Source organism: Salvelinus fontinalis, chromosome 4 (genome assembly GCF_029448725.1).
Source record: "Salvelinus fontinalis isolate EN_2023a chromosome 4, ASM2944872v1, whole genome shotgun sequence".
Classification (NCBI taxonomy): Eukaryota; Metazoa; Chordata; class Actinopteri; order Salmoniformes; family Salmonidae; genus Salvelinus; species Salvelinus fontinalis.
The window spans coordinates 66,008,747-66,027,766 of NC_074668.1; the positions used below are offsets into that span (position 1 = coordinate 66,008,747).

At 43.7% G+C, this 19,020-nt stretch overlaps 1 pseudogene; it reads right to left on the reverse strand.

Moving 5' to 3' along the window:
* Positions 1-7,269: 7,269 nt before the first annotated feature.
* Positions 7,270-13,089, reverse strand: LOC129854218 (putative sodium-coupled neutral amino acid transporter 8; annotated as a pseudogene).
* Between the last annotated feature and the right edge of the window lie 5,931 nt (positions 13,090-19,020).

Consider the following 19,020-nt stretch of genomic DNA (forward strand, 5'->3'; position numbering starts at 1 on the left):
ATATCAACACATGCTCCACCGTTTCCTCCACCAAACAGTCATCAAACAGACCTGTTTCATGTCGCCCTTTCACAATGTGGCATTCAAACCTGTATCCCCAAACCGTAGTCTACTCCACACAACTTCCTCTCACCTACATCCCATACTCCCTACTTCTTCCTTTACTGATCGTTGCACGTGATAAAATTGGCTCCCCTTACTACTAGCATCCCACTTCCTTTGCCAAAAATTGAGCCCTTTTGCTCGGATCAAGGACTTGAATTCCCTGCGGCCCAGCGGGACCTGAATATATACCCCCTCTCGCCTCACAGCACTCTTAGTCAACACATCATCCTTCTCATTACCCTCCATATGCACATGGGTGAGAACCCAGCAAAAGCTTACCACCACTCCCATCCTCTCCAATCCCATTAACAGCAACATCATCTCCACAAGCAAGTCTCCCCTATCTGACCTCTTCACACTACTCAACACTGCAACCAAATCAGAGCAGATCACCACTCTGAATGTTTCACCTCCTCCACCCATTTCAAACCTATAATCAAGGCCATCAACTCGGCCGCATACACTGACACATAATCAGTTAACTGCTTGAAAACGAACATTGTTCTTCTTCTACTTTAAATGTGTATTGGCGGATTGCAACCGTGATGTGCATACACCGCCACCTACTGTACTGGAGTGTGAAGCCATTCAAGGCCTCCCTATTCATCTATTCCTCTTATCTAGCTCTGTGTTTCCACCTACTGTTCTGGAGTGTGAGTTCATTACACCTCGTAGAAAAATTGCAATACCAACTTACCTTACTTACCCAGTTATCACTCCTTTCAACAGCGCCCTGCTCCGGGGAGTAAAGAAAGTCCCAGTACTTCTACCTAGGCGCTTGGGAAGAAGCCCCCATTCCCTTTGGGTGGTAGAAACAAAAAAATCATCATGAGTCCACTTCAAGTTACTTTCACCCAACAACAGACCCCAACCTTTTCTCCGCCCAACCTTTCACCACATATGGATCTTCCAGAAGGCAAAGATCCATTCTCTTTAAAAATCTCAGTCTCACTGGGCCAGAATCTTTTCTGTTCAAAATTAAACAGATCTGATCCCTACACAGGCTCAAGGGGAGCCTAGGAGGGCGAGCCGTCTTCCGGCGCCAGTGCCTCTTCAAGTCTTCTGATGTAAACACCTGAAGTCTCAAAAACATTTCTGCTGCAGCCATAAGTTTCTTTGACTTCTTTGACACTTGAGCCATAAAGTTTATAACTGTAGCGATGAACGCCACAAAATCCACCTTTATAACACACAGGGTATCTTTTGAATGGCAGCAAACATTTACGACAAGCTGTGGTGCATCCACTACCATATATTCACAAGCATCACTTGTTTTCTCAACTCTTTTAATTGCCTCCACATAGGAGATTCGATTGACCGCTCTAACTTTTGCCACCTCAATCTCTTTCACCCATACAGGACACTCCAGGAACTCGGGATCATGATCCCCACCACAATTGCAACACCACTGTCCTTCTACACACCATTCTTCAATATACTCCATCCATCTGCACAAACTTGAAACATGGCCAAATTCTTTGCAATTTTTACACTGCAATGGTTTGGGGAAGAAAGCTCTTACAGTGAATCTTACATAACCAAGTTTCACATTCGTAGGTAGGTGCTCTTTATAAATAAATTAAACAGGACGACAGACTTTCTTATTTTTTTCCATTCACGAACGGGTAAGGCGCCGGACACCAACTACACCAGGAATTCTCTTCATGTATTCAATTTTAACATCCATCATCACCCCTGAGATGACTCATTTACATGACTCCCTTAACGGGCTCTCTGCTCTGAAGTTCACAGCACGATACTTCTGTTGTATGGATTATTTTGAGAATTACTGCAATCTTACTCTGTTCTACAGAAATCCAATTAATCAGAATATTAGCACTTAAGGTTGTATGCAACCTTAACATACACAAATATCTATCCTCCACTCCAACTTCAGATCATTTCCTTTTTGTTACATTCTTTGACACTACTGTTGTCCATTCATCTTCACCAATTTTGCTCAACGCACTGCTTGATTCAAACCTGGCATCCACTTCCACCGTCTTCCTCCTAATCGACCACTTCCCATTTTAGGGCTCTTCTTCCCCCGTCATAGTCGTTCTCCCATTATTAGGCTATATCTAAGTTTACATCTTATCACTTTTTGCTTTTCCACCAGATTTATCTGTATTTTGTGCATTTTATAACCAATAAATCCAGTCTGTGAACCTCATCCAGACAAACACCCACACAAAACCTATAGTTTTAATCCATGTTTGCAACATAACATTTTGAAAAGATTGGATGACGACGACCTTAGGCTGCCTGGTTGGCAATGGGCGGTGCTTGACTTGGTCTGAAATAGGTGTCGGTACTATTTTTGGGTCCCGGTACTGTTTTATTTAGGTATTGGAACTTTAAGCCAATATTTAAGGTGTCGGAACTCAAGCTGTAGAACATTTGAGGTGCCAGTACAGTTCCTGTGAGCTTGGGCCAGAGTTAAGCACTGGCAATGGGGCCAATAGGGAAATCCCATACTAAATAGAACTTATCCAGAACCAATTAAGTGAAGTCTGACCTAAGTCCTTCTCTGACTGTACCGAACCATTGGGAAACCAGCATCCACAACTTCACCCCCATCCCCCAATGTCTCAGCCTGAAGAGTGGAGCTGCGGGTGATGTAATGGCCTTAATTTGACATGATAATGGTTCGTTTATTAGTCTGAGAGAACAACATGAGAACTGTGTGCATTCTACCCATACTGCCCTGAGGCGTGTACATCTGTGCTCTGTCTCTCACTATGTTCCCATATTACTACTGCTGTAACTGTGATAAGAGTTAGACATCTTAGAAATTACTACCTTTAGCAACACTTATGCCAGTAATGCCACAATGGGGTCGAAAGAGTTGGAATTATTGTACATTTAAAAATGTTTATTCACTTACCAAAATTATATTGTTTATTTGTGACATGCTTTAGCTTGAGGTAGTTTCAGCCTTTTCGTCACACTTGAAGATGCCGTTCTCCAATTCAGACCATTTTAGAAAAGTAAACACAAAATGATTTGTGCGAAATTGATTTATTGCCAAAGTAGACCTGCTAACAAGTTATTTGCCTGCCACTTTCTATTTTTCTTGCTTTATTGTGTTTCCCTCTCTAGAGAGATGCTTCACTCTTTCTCTATAACAATGTGTTTGTAGTTGTCTATGTCAGTGATATCGATGTCTCTTCTTGATGTCTTTATCATTTTTTGTGTATGTGTGTGTGTGTGTTAGAGGGAGCAGTGTGTTGGTACTGTAACACACGACAACAGAGACACTGCTGCTGAATGCTGGGAACAGGGCGGAACTTTTAATGCCGTCATACACTACATGACCAAAAGTATGTGGACACCTGCTCGTCGAACATCTCATTCCAAAATCATGGGCATTAATATGGAGTTGGTCCCCCTTTGCTGCTATAACAGCCTCAATTATTTTGGGAAGACTTTCCACTAGATGATGGAACATTGCCACGGGAAATTGCTTCCATTCAACCACAAAAGCATTAGTGAGGTCGGGCACTGATTTTGGATAATTAGGCCTGGCTCGCAGTCAGCGTTCCAATTAATTACAAGGGTGTTCAATGGGGTTGAGGTCAGAGCTCTGTGCAGGCCAGTCAAGTTCTTCCACACCAATCTCGACTTACCATTTCTGTTTGGACCACGCTTTGTGCATGGGGGCATTGTCATGCTGAAACAGGAAAGGGCCTTCCCCAAACTGTTGCCACAAAGTTGGAAGCACAGAATTGTCTAGAATGTCATTGTATGCTGTAGCATTAAGATTTCCCTTCACTGGAACCAAGGGGCCCAAACCATGACAAACAGCCCCAGACCATTATTCCTCCTCCACCAAACTGTACAGTTGGCACTATGCATTGGGGCAGGTAGCTTTGGTGAAATATAATTCATCACTCCAGAGAACAGGTCTCCAGAGTCCAATGGCGGCGAACTTTACACCACTCCATCCAACACTTGGCATTGTACCTGGTGATCTTAGGCTGTGTGCGGCTGTTCGGCCATGGAAACCCATTTCATTAAGCTCCTGACGAACAGTTATTGTGCCGACTTTGCTTCCAGAGACAGTTTGGGACTCGGTAGTGAGTGTTGCAACCGAGGACAGACGATTTTTACTGTCCCATTCTTTGAGCTTGTGTGACCTACCACTTCACGGCTGAGCCGTTGTTACTCCTTAACATTTCCACTTCACAATAACAGCACTTACAGTTGACCGGGGCAGCTCTAGCAGGGCAGAAATTTGACTAACTGACTTGTTGGAAAGAAGGCATCCTATGACGGTGTCATGTTGAAAGTCACTGAGCTTTTCAGTTTTATACCTGTCAGCAAAGAGTGTGGCTGAAATAACCAAATCCACAAATTTGAAGGGGTGTCCACATACTTTTGTATATATGGTGTATTTTAATGTAGTGGCAGCAAGAGACAAACACACCTTCCTTCTGCTCGGCAGTTTTCTTTCCCCCGATGATTGTGAACATCCGATTACATCTGATTAGGAAGCTCCGAGTTTTAAGTGTCCTCTAACTGTCAACTCAAATACTGAATAACAGCCTGAGAGAGGCAGAAACAGAGGGAGAGAATGGTGGAGAGGGGAGTGCCAGATGAAAACACTGCAATATTCTTGAGTAGTTCAAGTACACACTGGTTGTGTGTGATGTCCGCAATGTGCTGTAATGTAGTTGGGGCCCAGCTGGGCTCATTGGTGTGTGTCACACATCCCCATTAGGTGAGAATTTTGGCTCGGATGCAGAAAGTACTGGAGGCTATGTGTGTGTGTTTGTGCATATGAGCGCTTGTATGTATTCATGTGCTGTGAATACATGTACACTGAGTATACAACACATTAGGAACACCGGCTCTCTACATGAAATAGACTGACCAGGTGAATCCAGGTGAAAGTTATGATCCCTTATTGATGTCACTTGTTAAATCCACTTCAATCAGTGTAGATGAAGGGGAGGAGACAGGTTAAAGAAGGATTTCTTAGTGTTGAGACAACTGAGACATGGATTGTGTATGTGTGCCATTCAGAGGGTGAACAATTTAAGTGCCTTTGAACAGGGTATGGTAGTAGATGCCAGGCTTTTGTGTCAAGAACTGCAACACTGCTGGATCTTTCACGCTCAACAGTTTCCTGTGTGTATCAACAATGGTCCACCACCCAAAGGACATTCCGACACACTTTCGACACCTTGTAGAGTCCACCCCTCGACGAATTGAGGCTGTTCTGATGGGGGGTGGATCTCAATATTAGGAAGGTGTTCCTAATGTTTGGTATACTCACTGTATTTCATGCACATACTGTAGATGATGTATTTTGTGTTTACCTCCTGTTATCCCAGCTTCCAGTTATTCCATAACTCTTAGAGAAACACTGATGAGCTTCCCGCAGGGACAGCAATCCCTCTCATTACCAATGATGGACGGAGCAGCAGTGAGACGATAATTGCAATATCTGCCACAGATTACAGCGTTAGCATTTTTTCTCTAAATTAACCTATTAACATACAGCCTTCAAAAAGAAAAACACCTAGAAATAGAAGCAGAGAGTTGCTCCTTGATGGTGTCTTCTATTGCATAATCAATCTCTTCATCTGCGGTACAGTCATGTTTTGAAAATGTACTTTATTCGAGCTCTGATGTGTGTTTTAGATACCTCAGACAGTATAGAGCAATGCAGTGTAGGTTATGATAGCCTGCTTGTGCTTGGATCACAGGGCAATCTGTCAGCGACTAGTAACAGAATTATTGTGTATTTGAAACACCCGTACAATCTTCAAATCACACAAACTTCAATACACATACACACCCACACTCACATGCAGACTCACGTAGACACATACGTCTCAAGTATTCTCACACAGTCTGACAGCAAGATAACAAAGCAAATGATGTGTGACTAAGAGGATTAAAAGTGTTTCTGATTGATTATCTGAGCAGTGTTTTCCTCTCAGTCACTCCCTGCCAGTAAAGATCTGGGGGGAAAAACGTACCAACTTCAATCTCCTCTCCTTCCGTTTGAGCCACAGTAATCATTAACATATTCTACCGTCAGCTTGCGAGCTATCAGAGCTGTGCGTGTGTGTGTACGTGATCTTGTGCTGCCACTGTCACATTGATTAAACGCTTGACGGTCTGTTCCATTGTCTTCCTGTTTAATTTACATAATAGTGTCCAGTAATTACTCAAATGTCTTCAAATAGTGCCACTTTATAGAATTTAAGGAATTTAATTTGCCTAGGGCAAATTAGGAGGCAGATGTAATGATGTTCCACTGTTGTGAATGTGTATACGGTTTAAAGGCTGTGTGCGTGTGTGTTGTCAGCAGCCTGGTCTGTGGTTTTGGCCTATGTCTCTCTATGCATAGATACAGTACATCCCTCATTTCCCCACTCTGTCACATAACTCATTCACACACCGACTCACACCTACTCACACACATGCTTCACACTCTGCTATAACTCCTGAGTCTGATGTTGGTTAACACTAAAACAGTCTTATTCAGCATCTCCGCTGTCAGGATCTACACTGCACCATCACTGATATACCAGTACTCACAGCTGGGATAGAGGGAGGTCAGTGGGGAGGGAGAGCGGGAGAGAAGAAGAGATGCGGAGCAACAAAAAAAGAAATACAGTACAAAGGGACAGAAAACGTAAGTGTTTCCATATGTTCTGTCATTCAGAGGAGCAGTCTTAATTTACAATGTCTCATTGTAGAAGAACTCATTCAGTCTTACTGCCTTCGTCCCTATGAAACACTGCCCCCTGCCACAGCTCTGCAACATGACACACTGCACACTGACTGGACTGTAGCTGCATATCTGGTGTGATTAGTTGTGATGGCCACAAAGGAAGAATCATTTATGAATGCACATACATGCCCATGCATACATAAATACATAGATCAACTTTCCCATCCGAACATACTATAGATACATTCATTTTGTGCTTTTGGATGAGTGAAGTACATCTCAAACTATTTCAGAAAACAACAAATCTGATTAACAAGGTCATATATGCTCCATACTGAATACGTTTGAGATACAAGCAAATAAAATATAATTTGGTTATGTGCCTCGTCTGCAGTGTTGATATAGCAGCACTACATCAATATCATATTCTAGACTTCTGACTCCCATAAACCTCAACTTTAAAAACATGATGAACCTCAAACAGAACCCGGGTACAATCATAATGATATTGTTTTATTGATAATGAGTGATGACAGTGCTGGTGATTTTGGTGGTTCTGATGGTGATGGTTATCAGAATTTGTGGACGATCTCCATATGGTAGTGCTCTGTCCAAAAATGAAGACTCCAACAATTACAGTAATCACATCCCACACAGTGCACACCACCCTGCAGACAGGGAGCGAGAGAGATAGAGAGACAGAGGGACAAAGGAGAAAGAAATGGGTGCAATCAGGGACATTCATGAATGTTTACAATAGTAACGCAATATTATGCAATTTATTGGACCAAACCTTCAGTTAACTTATGTTTTATGGGCAGTTTGTGATTAAATTCAACACCAACAGGTGATCTCATAACTTCAAACACCTCAACTCACCTGGCTCTGGGCGACACAGGCTCTGACTGCATAGTGAATACCAGGCAAAGCACTGCAACACATATCTCAATGTTAGTTGACACAAGTTTTACACAAACACAGGATCAGCTCAACACAGGAATGCTTGAGTCACAAACAACCTCAGACACATGCCTACACACACACACACACACACACACACACACACACACACACACACACACACACACACACACACACACACACACACACACACACACACACACACACACACACACACACACACACACTTTGTTTCATACCAGGAAAGATAAAGATGAAGAAGGCACTGATTCCTCCGATAACACTGATGACCTCACTCATGTCAGGGACGAACATGGCGATGAGGAGGGTGACTGTGATCCAGATGACAGTCAAATTCACTCTGCAGCGGTTCTCAAACGAGTGTGTGAACCCACCGTGCTGACGGCGACGAATTTGCAACATCAGGTCCAGAATAACAGACCTGTGCAATGAACATAAATTTACACACACAGACTCAGTTACATGGTAACACACAGAAACAACCTCTTGTGCTGTTCAAGTGGGGCCCTACCTTCCCAACGGAAGTATAATTGGATAGATGGTGATGATTGATATTCCAAATAGCAGTCTGGCAATGATCATGACCACATCATTTCCAGGATATGACATTAGAATATCAGCCGCCACTGTATGGCCAACAGAGAAAGGGATATGACTGACAGCCTGTCTTGCCTGACAGCTCCCACAATAGCTCCTACAACAGCTGGACATCAGGTCCTGTTTGAATACTTCCTTGTATCCTTAAATCCATCCTTGTTTCCTTGTTGGTATTCACTGCTCAACGCTAAAACCATCCAACTTCACCAATCAACCACTTTGATCAGTGATTACTTCAAGGAAGGAGGGATCCTTCCATGATTGACAGGCCAGCTCATCTGTAAGCATGTAGATGAGCAGGCAGAAGAACATAGAGATCACAGACATGATCACCCAATGGGAGAGCTTCTTGTTCTCCATGCTGCTGTAGATGGCTATACAGGCCTCATGGCACTGCAACACACATTCATATACATTCTAATAATACACAAACAGAGTATAGGTGTTGTGGCAGTGTAACACACACAAGCAAAATGCCTAACCCTATAGTACAGATACTGTCTCCAGACTTCAAACAGTTAAAAGCTTGTTCTGTACCTGGAAGCCTAAACAGATGGTGGGGATGACGCTGAACATTGATGCCAATGAATCTATTCTAGAAAACATAGAAGACAGAGAATAACAGATTAGCACACACAACATATGCACAAGTATACTCATAAATGTACTTGCCAAAGAAACACGTGCACACAAACACACATGCGTATACATACACACACTCACCCAAACAAACTCACACACTCACTGACCCTTCACTGTGCTCTGGGGTAACGACGGCTGAATGTTCGTCCATCATGTAGTATTTGACGATGACAGCCACACAGAGATACAGTTGAAGTCGGAAGTTTACATACACTTAGGTTGGAGTCATTAAAACTCGTTTTTCGACTACTCCACACATTTCTTGTTAACGAACTATGGTTTTGGCAAGTCAGTTAGGACATCTACTTGTGCATGACATTTTTCCAACAATTGTTTACAGACAGATTATTTCACTTATAATTCACTGTTTAACAAATCCAGTGGGTCAGAAGTTTACATACACAAAGTTGACTGTGCCTTTAAACAGCTTGGAAAATTCCAGAAAATGGTGTCATGGCATTAGAAGCTTCTGATAGGCTAATTGACATAATTTAAGTCAATTGGAGGTGTACCTGTGGATGTATTTCAAGGCCTACTTTCAAACTCAGTGCCTCTTTGCTTGACATCATGGGAAAATCAAAAGAAATCAGTCAAGACCTAAGAAAAACATTGTAGACCTCCACAAGTCTGGTTCATCCTTGGGAGCAATTTCCAAAGGCCTGAAGGTACCACGTTCATCTGTACAAACAGTAGTACGCAAGTATTAACACCATGGGACCATGCAGCCGTCATACCGCTCAGGAAGGAGACGCGTTCTGTCTCCTAGAGATGAACGTACTTTGGTGCGAAAAGTGCAAATCAATCCCAGAACAGCAGCAAAGGACCATGTGAAGATGCTGGAGGAAACAGGTACAAAAGTATCTATATCCACAGTAAAACAAGTCCCATATCGACGTAACCTGAAAGGCCGCTCAGCAAAGAAGAAGCCAGAGAAATGTCCTCTGGTCTGCTGAAACAAAAATGGAACTGTTTGGCCATAATGAACATCGTTATGTTTGGAGGAAAAAGGGGGAGGCTTGCAAGCAGAAGAACACCATCCCAACTGTGAAGCACGGGGGTGGCAGCATCATGTTGTGAGGGTGCTTTTCTGCAGCAGGGACTGGTGCACTTCACAAAATAGATGGCATCATGAGGCAGGAAAATTATGTGGATATATTGAAGCAACATCTCAAGACATCAGTCAGGAAGTTAAAGCTTGGTTGCAAATGGGTCTTACAAATGGACAATGACCCCAAGCATACTTCCAAAGTTGTGGCAAAATGGCTTAAGGACAACAAAGTCAAGGTATTGGAGTGGCTATCACAAAGCACAGACCTCAATCCTATAGAAAATTGGTGGGCAGAACTGAAAAAGCGTGTGTGAGCAAGGAGGCCTACAAACCTGACTCAGTTACACCAGCTCTGTCAGGAAGAATGGGCCAAAATTCCCCCAACTTATTGTGGGAAGCTTGTGGAAGGCTACCTGAAACGTTTGACCCAAGTTAAACAATTTAAAGGCAATGCTAGCAAATACTAATTGAGTGTATGTAAACTTCTGACCCACTGGGAATGTGATGAAAGAAATAAAAGCTGAAATGAATCATTCTCTCTACTATTATTCTGACATTTCACAGTCTTAAAATAAAGTGGTGATCCTAACTGACCTAAAACAGGGAATTTTTACTCAGATTAAATGTCAGGAATTGTGAAAACTGAGTTTAAATGTATTTGGCTAAGGTGTATGTAAACTTCCGACTTCAACTGTATGTAGCAGCCAGAGTGCCCAGCACACTGAGTGATACAGAGAGAGACAGAGTCAAAGAAATAGAAGGGAAATAGGGAGTCTGAATAAGCATGTAGTGACCCAATTTCAAACACACACAGATATGCACAACACATATTACACAGGCAAGCACCCCCGCTCCAAATGACACACCTGGTGTATTTCTGGATGCCAATCTCTTTGGGGATGGAGAGAGAGGATGAAGATGAGGCACATGATGAAGAGGTGGAAGCGTTGGTCCGTGTACCAGTGGTATGGCATCTCGCCCTAAAAGTACACTGTCACCATCTCGTACAGAGACACACACACTTGAACACATACAGAAAACACTCATAGATACACGTTAAAACATATTTAGGACGTTGGTGATTCTATCGGTATATCAGATAACAGCATCCATTTATAACTGTGGCTACAGGGCCATTGTGGGAATAGCGTGATGCCATGCCAACGCAGGCCGGGACGTTATCACTCACGTTTGTCTAGCTGGTCCTGCACCACCACCAGGAAGGCCACAGAGATCATGAAGAGGTTGAAGCAGAAGCAGACCTCACACAGCTGGCCGATGGCCCCCCCACACACCTCTCGCACTACGTCCTGATAGGTATTCTTTCTGCTGATGGACGAAGCATAGCCCAGGATGATCAATCCACTGATCAGGAACACCAGTGATACCTGGGGGTGGGATCGGGTTGAAGGAGAGTGTTTTGCAGTACAGATATCATTATGTCTGAGCACATAAATGGTTCCAGTGTTATTCTCCCTTCCTCCCTGAATTGAATCCCTAAAATTGTTTGGATAAGTGATAGAACTTTGACAGGGAGCTCACACTTGGCAATTTAAATGCAAACCATGTTCCCCATAAATGATACAGTGAGATGGAAACCACTAGACTAATAGTGTGTCATAGCCCTGATGGAGTAAATCATCCATCCATCAAACACATACAGAAAGAAGCACACATACACAAGCACATATGCACACAAACGCACACACACAGGCAGGCCTTCGTGGTGGGTACTGCTGCTATTACAGTATACATGCATGAGTGCCTGCCCGACTCCTGACCCATGAGCCCTTCATTAGAGTTAGCATGTGAAAAGATGCATCTCATTCACACCAAGGAGAGGAAATTCAACAAAGCAGGCCTAGGCCATGGGTGTATGCAGCCTCACACAGGCAAACACACACACACAGGGGTAGACTGGGACCAGAAATCAGTCCTGGCATTTGATTTTTATTTTTTTACCTGTGTTTAACTAGGCAAGTCAGTTAAGAACAAATTCTTATTTTCAATGACGGCCTAGGAACAGTGGGTTAACTGCCTTGTTCAGAGGCAGAACGACAGATTTTTACCTTGTCAGCTCTGGGATTCAATCTTGCAACCTTTCGGTTACTAGTCCAACGCTCTAACCACCGGACCATTATTTTCTTTGAGGCCTCCACACCAGCCTATTTTTTTCCTCGAGGCACCCATTATTAGCCAGTTAATGATAATTTTGTAAAACAGACCCAGTGGGCTAAAAATAGACAAGACCATCTGGCATTTGCCCAATATGCCAGATGGCCAGTCTGCCAATGTGACACACACAAACGAATATGAGAACATGTAAGTATTAACAGGATGAAGTAAACTAATTTTGACTTTAATGAAGGGTGCAACAAGGTGCAAGGGTGCTATGACTTCCACAGATTTCCCATAGTGCATGTTTGATTGAATTGACACCAAGTTACAGCACATTTCATGATTGTGTGGACCCCAAAAAATGGTTTTCTGTTTTATTACTTTACTCTTTTTTTTTAGAACAATCCCACTATTTTGGTTATTGATTTTTGATTGCGCTCACCATTTCAACGCTGATGGCTTTTTTGACTCCTACCGCCTTCTCGAAAGCCCACGGGAAGTTAAGCAGTCCCGCGCCGAGGGCAGATTTGAGTATGATGAAGATGGCACCGAACGAACCAAGCCGTGGGGGATCCGCGTGCGACAAAGATCTTGCCAACAGGCTAATACTCTCGCGGGCAAGTTATTCCATGTTTGGCCACACAGGTCATGGTCCTTGTCCGTCTTTGCAGTACAGTTTCCTGGAGTCGGGATGGCAGATGTTACTGTTGCGCTCCAAAGCGCTTCTGCCTTCAAGCCCGCCTTGTGCCTCAAATAGCAATAGAGTGTGAGGATATTAATTTAAATGAAATGTCGCTGAAGTTTCCAGTCCCATCGAGTCCTCAGCGTTATGGCTTCAGAAAGAAAAAGTAGGCGTTCATACATTTGTGCTATATATACTGTATATATAGGCCTACCCTAGGTGGTCGCCATGATTACAACAGAGAATCCGAGGTGGAATAAAATAGCTAACACATTTCACTCTGAGGTGACAAATATGACACCAGGCTGCGACGGTTACTGTGTGTGTGTGTGTGTGTGTGTGTGTGTGTGTGTGTGTGTGTGTGTGTGTGTGTGTGTGTGTGTGTGTGTGTGTGTGTGACTGGGACACCTGTAATCCCACTGGGTACATACTTAAATTCAACAAATATTCCACGTTTGTTAAACATAATTTAATTTAAATGACGTGGAACCAACGTTGATTCAACTAGTGTTTGTCCATTGGGATAATATGTCCTGTTTCACCCCATACAGAACCAATCAGTCAATATAATCGAGAACAATCATCAGAAATCACGCGATATGAATCAGACAGTGGGGCGCCATTGACCCACTAGTTGGTCAGAAGGTTCAAATCAACGTTTCATATCGTTATTTCCGAGTAGGCGGTAATGATCATTTTTATTGTGCTGTAACTGAAACTAGAAGATCTTCTGATGTCCCTTTGTCAAAAGTACGTAATTGATTTTTTAAAGTGTTTTTACCCCGGGATGGCCAGCTAATATGACCCATAGTAGGGAAGAACATTTATTGAGTGCAATTCGATCTACAGTAGGCCTACATCTACCCCACGATATGAAACATTGATTTGAACCTTCTGACCAACTAGTTGGTCAGGCGGTGCCCCACTCTGATTCATATCGCTTGATTTCTAATGATAGTTGTCGATTATATAAACTGATTGCAATTGTATCGGGTGCCTGTTTTGTGGTTATCAGCTCATTGTCCAGTTATATGAAGAACGGTGACAGGCAGCCGCTAGTATAGGAACAGAAGAGCGCGGTACATAAAGGTGCATGTGCGTAAAAGTGATACTAGTGAAATTCGTCTAGAATTCTGATTGACTCTGACTACACAGAGGCCCACTGAGGGTAGAATATACTCAAAGGAATTCAGCGTAAGAATGACTGGTGCCAACAGCAAACAGTATCACAGGAGCACATAGGATAACGGGCCGTGTGACGCATGCTGACAGCACACCTGACAACTGCATGGTTTAATGTGGCTTATTTGGATGATCTAGTATCCTGTTGCCATCCTTACAAAATGAAATTAATTGTATGATCAGCAGGTAAAAGTTTGTGATTTACAAGTACAAGTTGTACGTTTTGACAGATAGAAAACCCTCCTTGTTTGTAATGTAAACTTTAGGATCAAGAGCAGGTCCGAGTGTCAACTCTCAGGTGCAGCTCACAAATAGCATGCAGCAGAGGGCTGTCGGACAATAGAGAATACATTCTCTCAGGTTCTCCTCTTTCATTTTGTGTGGCTTGCAATGTACCTGAGAGGAGTAGATGCAGGTGCTGTTGTAACAGTATAACTTTAAACCGTCCCCTCGCCCCGACCCGGGCGCGAACCAGGGACCCTCTGCACACATCGACAACAGTCACCCACGAAGCAGCGTTACCCATCGCTCCACAAAAGCCACGGCCCTTGCAAAGCAAGGGGCAACACTACTTAAGTCTCAGAGCAAGTGACGTAACTGATTGAAATGCTACTAGCGCGTACCCGCTAACTAGCTAGCCATTTCACATCCGTTACACTCACCCCCCTTTCAACCTCCTCCTTTTCCGCAGCAACCAGTGATCCGGGTCAACAGCATCAATGTAACAGTATAACTTTAAACCGTCCCCTCGCCCCGACACGGGCGCGAACCAGGGACCCTCTGCACACATCGACAACAGTCACCCACGAAGCAGCGTTACCCATCGCTCCACAAAAGCCACGGCCCTTGCAAAGCAAGGGGCAACACTACTTAAGTCTCAGAGCAAGTGACGTAACTGATTGAAATGCTACTAGCGCGTACCCGCTAACTAGCTAGCCATTTCACATCCGTTACACTGTCTGGAGCTTCAACATCTACATCGTCCAAGTCAGGAAGATCATGTGGAGAGTCAAGTGACCTTTAGTCAAGGGACAAGGCTTTAGTGCTCTAAATTAAGGTTAGAATCAAGATCAAAATTATATGAGTCTGGGGCAGTCTGTGCTTTTGGATAAGACACTGATGGAGAGAGACATTCTTTTTGCTGATAATGTAAATGAGATTACATGTAATCAGTTACTCTCCAGCCCTGATCTATGATCACCTCAGCTGTCAGATTTTGGCTGGCCACATACTGACCACTCTCTCTAACTTCTCCCTTTTTTGTAGTTGATTTCTTTCGCAATGCTACCATACCTGTAGACTTCCAGTCATTGTGCTCACACTGACTTGCGAAACTACCTGCTCTTCATACTGCATGCAGAGACACAAAAATTGTATCTATGAGTTCATCTGACTCTGGTTAAGTAGGAGAAGGACTTAAATGTCGTTATTTCGCAGTATCATTACTTTATTCTGCTGCTGTGCTTGTTCTCCCTCTGGCTGATCTCTCACCCTCTTGTTGCTAGCTCTCTAGCTGATCTCTGTCCAGATCCTCTCTTTCTGGATGCAAATGTATATATATTTGTGTGTGTGTGTGTGTGTGTGTGTGTGTGTGTGTGTGTGTGTGTGTGTGTGGTGTGTGTGTGTGTGTGGCATATACAGTGGGGAGAACAAGTATTTGACACACTGCCGATTTTGCAGGTTTTCCTACTTACAAAGCATGTAGAGGTCTGTCATTTTTATCATAGGTACACTTCAACTGTGAGAGACAGAATCTAAAACAAAAATCCAGAAAATCACATTGTATGATTTTTAAGTAATTAATTTGCATTTTATTGCATGACATAAGTATTTGATCACCTACCAACCAGTAAGAATTCCGGCTCTCACAGACCTGTTAGTTTTTCTTTAAGAAGCCCTCCTGTTCTCCACTCATTACCTGTATTAACTGCACCTGTTTGAACTCGTTACCTGTATAAAAGACACCTGTCCACACACTCAATCAAACAGACTCCAACCTCTCCACAATGGCCAAGACCAGAGAGCTGTGTAAGGACATCAGGGTTGAAATTGTAGACCTGCACATGGCTGGGATGGGCTGCAGGACAATAGGCAAGCAGCTTGGTGAGAAGGCAACAACTGTTGGCGCAATTATTAGAAAATGGAAGAAGTTCAAGATGACGGTCAATCACCCTCGGTCTGGGGCTCCATGCAAGATCTCACCTCGTGGGGCATCAATGATCATGAGGAAGGTGAGGGATCAACCCAGAACTACACGGCAGGACCTGGTCAATGACCTGAAGAGAGCTGGGACCACAGAAAACCATTAGTAACACACTACGCCGTCATGGATTAAAATCCTGCAGCGCACGCAAGGTCCCCATGCTCAAGCCAGCGCATGTCCAGGCCCGTCTGAAGTTTGCCAATGACCATCTGGATGATCCAGAGGAGGAATGGGAGAAGGTCATGTGGTCTGATGAGACAAAAATAGAGCTTTTGGTCTAAACTTAACTCGCTGTGTTTGGAGGAAGAAGAAGGATGAGTACAACCCCAAGAACACCATCCCAACCGTGAAGCATGGAGGTGGAAACATCATTCTTTGGGGTTGCTTTTCTGCAAAGGGGACAGGACGACTGCACCGTATTGAGGGGAGGATGGATGGGGCCATGTATCGTGAGATCTTGGCCAACAACCTCCTTCCCTCAGTAAGAGCATTGAAGATGGGTCGTGGCTGGGTCTTCCAGCATGACAACGGCCCGAAACATCTCAAGGTCCTGGAGTGGCCTAGCCAGTCTCTAGACCTGAACCCAATAGAAAATCTTTGGAGGGAGCTGAAAGTCCGTATTGCCCAGCGACAGCCCCGAAACCTGAAGGATCTGGAGAAGGTCTGTTTGGAGGAGTGGGCCAAAATCCCTGCTGCAGTGTGTGCAAACCTGGTCAAGAACTACAGGAAACGTATGATCTCTGTAATTGCAAACAAAGGTTTCTGTACCAAATATTAAGTTCTGCTTTTCTGATGTATCAAATACTTATGTCATGCAATAAAATGCAAATGAATTACTTAAAAATCATACAATGTGATTTTCTGGATTTTTGTTTTAGATTCCGTCTCTCACAGTTGAAGTGTACCTATGATAAAAAATTACAGACCTCTACATGCTTTGTAAGTAGGAAAACCTGCAAAATCGGCAGTGTTTCAAATACTTGTTCTCCCCACTGTATATCCTACAGTGCATAAAGTTTCACTTTGCATCTTTTATTAAGGTTTGCATTTTTCATTCAACTCTTCCATTTCTGTCTCCAATGGGAGACAGGTCCCTCGGGATCGGAGAACCCCTTGTTCACCATCTGCACGCGTGTGTTCTTCCTGTAGGGAGCCTCCAGGGGATTGTCACATGCCAGCCTTACATAGACGATTAGAGGACAGGCACCCGCCTACCCCTTTCCTGATGCAGCAGGACAAAATGCTTAATCAATCATTGACATCAATAATGGGCAGTAAGACTTCTAAGCGGACTGGCAAAAATGAAGGGACATCTTCAGAAAGATTATGGCCCAGAGAAGAAGCTTTGTAAGTACTTACCTCCTTATTAATGTTCTGTGTAAGGTTCACAGCCTTGTCGTCACGTGACACTTTGGGCTCATACCCCTCCCTGAGATGGAACACTGCATCATAAACCCTTCCTTGCTCCTCACTCTGTGTATACAAAAAAACTGTGATCAACAGTTGGCTAATGCCATTATTGGAGGTAGTAGCGTCCCTGGAAGCATATTTTAGAGGAGGAGTGCCATATAGCTTAACTACAGGAGTACTGGTTCAAAACAAGACCTGCCCCAGATGTAATCTCCCTAGATGACTACCGCCACGTAGCACTCATGTCGGTAGCCATGAAGGGCTTTGAAAGGCTGGTCATGGTTCACATCAATACCATCATCCCAGATACCCTAGACCCACTCCAATTCGCATACTGCCCCAACAGATCCACAGATGAGGCAATCTCAATCGCACTCTACACTGCCCTTTCCCACCTGGACACTGCCCTTGTATTTCATATACCTTTGACTGTTGGATGTTCTTATAGGCACTTTAGTATTGCCAGTGTAACCGTATAGCTTCCGTCCCTCTCCTCGCCCCTACCTGGGCTCAAACCAGGAACACATCGACAACAGCCACCCTCGAAGCATTGTTACCCATCGCTCCACAAAAGCCGCGGCCCTTGCAGAGCAAGGGGAACAACTACTTCAAGGTCTCAGAGCGAGTTACGTCACTGATTGAAACGCTATTAGCACCCCGCTAACTAGCTAGCCATTTCACATCGGTTACTAATCGGCCTAATCTCGGGAGTTGATAGGCTTGAAGTCATAAACAGCTCAATGCTTGAAGCACAGGGAAGAGCTGCTGACAAAACGCAAGAAAGTACTGTTTGAATGAATGCTTACGAGCCTGCTGGTGCCTACCATCGCTCAGTCAGACTGCTCTATCAAATCATAGACTTAATTATAACATAATAACACACAGAAGTACGAGCCTTAGGTCATTAATATGGTCGAATCCGGAAACTATCATCTCGAAAACAAAAGGTTTATTCTTTCAGTGAAATACGGAACCGTTCCGTATTTTATCTAACGGGTGGCATCCATAAGTCTAAATATTCCTGTTACATTGCACAACCTTCAATGTTATGTCATAATTACGTAAAATTCTGGCAAATTTGTTTGCTACGAGCCAGGCGGCCCAAACTGTTGCATATACCCTGACTCTGCGTGCAATTAACGCAAGAGAAGTGACCCAATTTCCCTAGTTTAATATTGCCTGCTAACCTTCTTTTAACTAAATATACAGGTTTAAAAAAATATACCTCTGTGTATTGATTTTAAGAAAGGTGTTGATGTTTATGGTTAGGTACATTCGTGCAACGATTGTGCTTTTTTCGCAAACGTGCTTTTGTTAAGTCATCCCAGGTTTGGCGAAGTTGGTCTTCACACAGTTCGCAACGAGCCAGGCGGCCCAAACTGCTGCATATAGCCTGACTC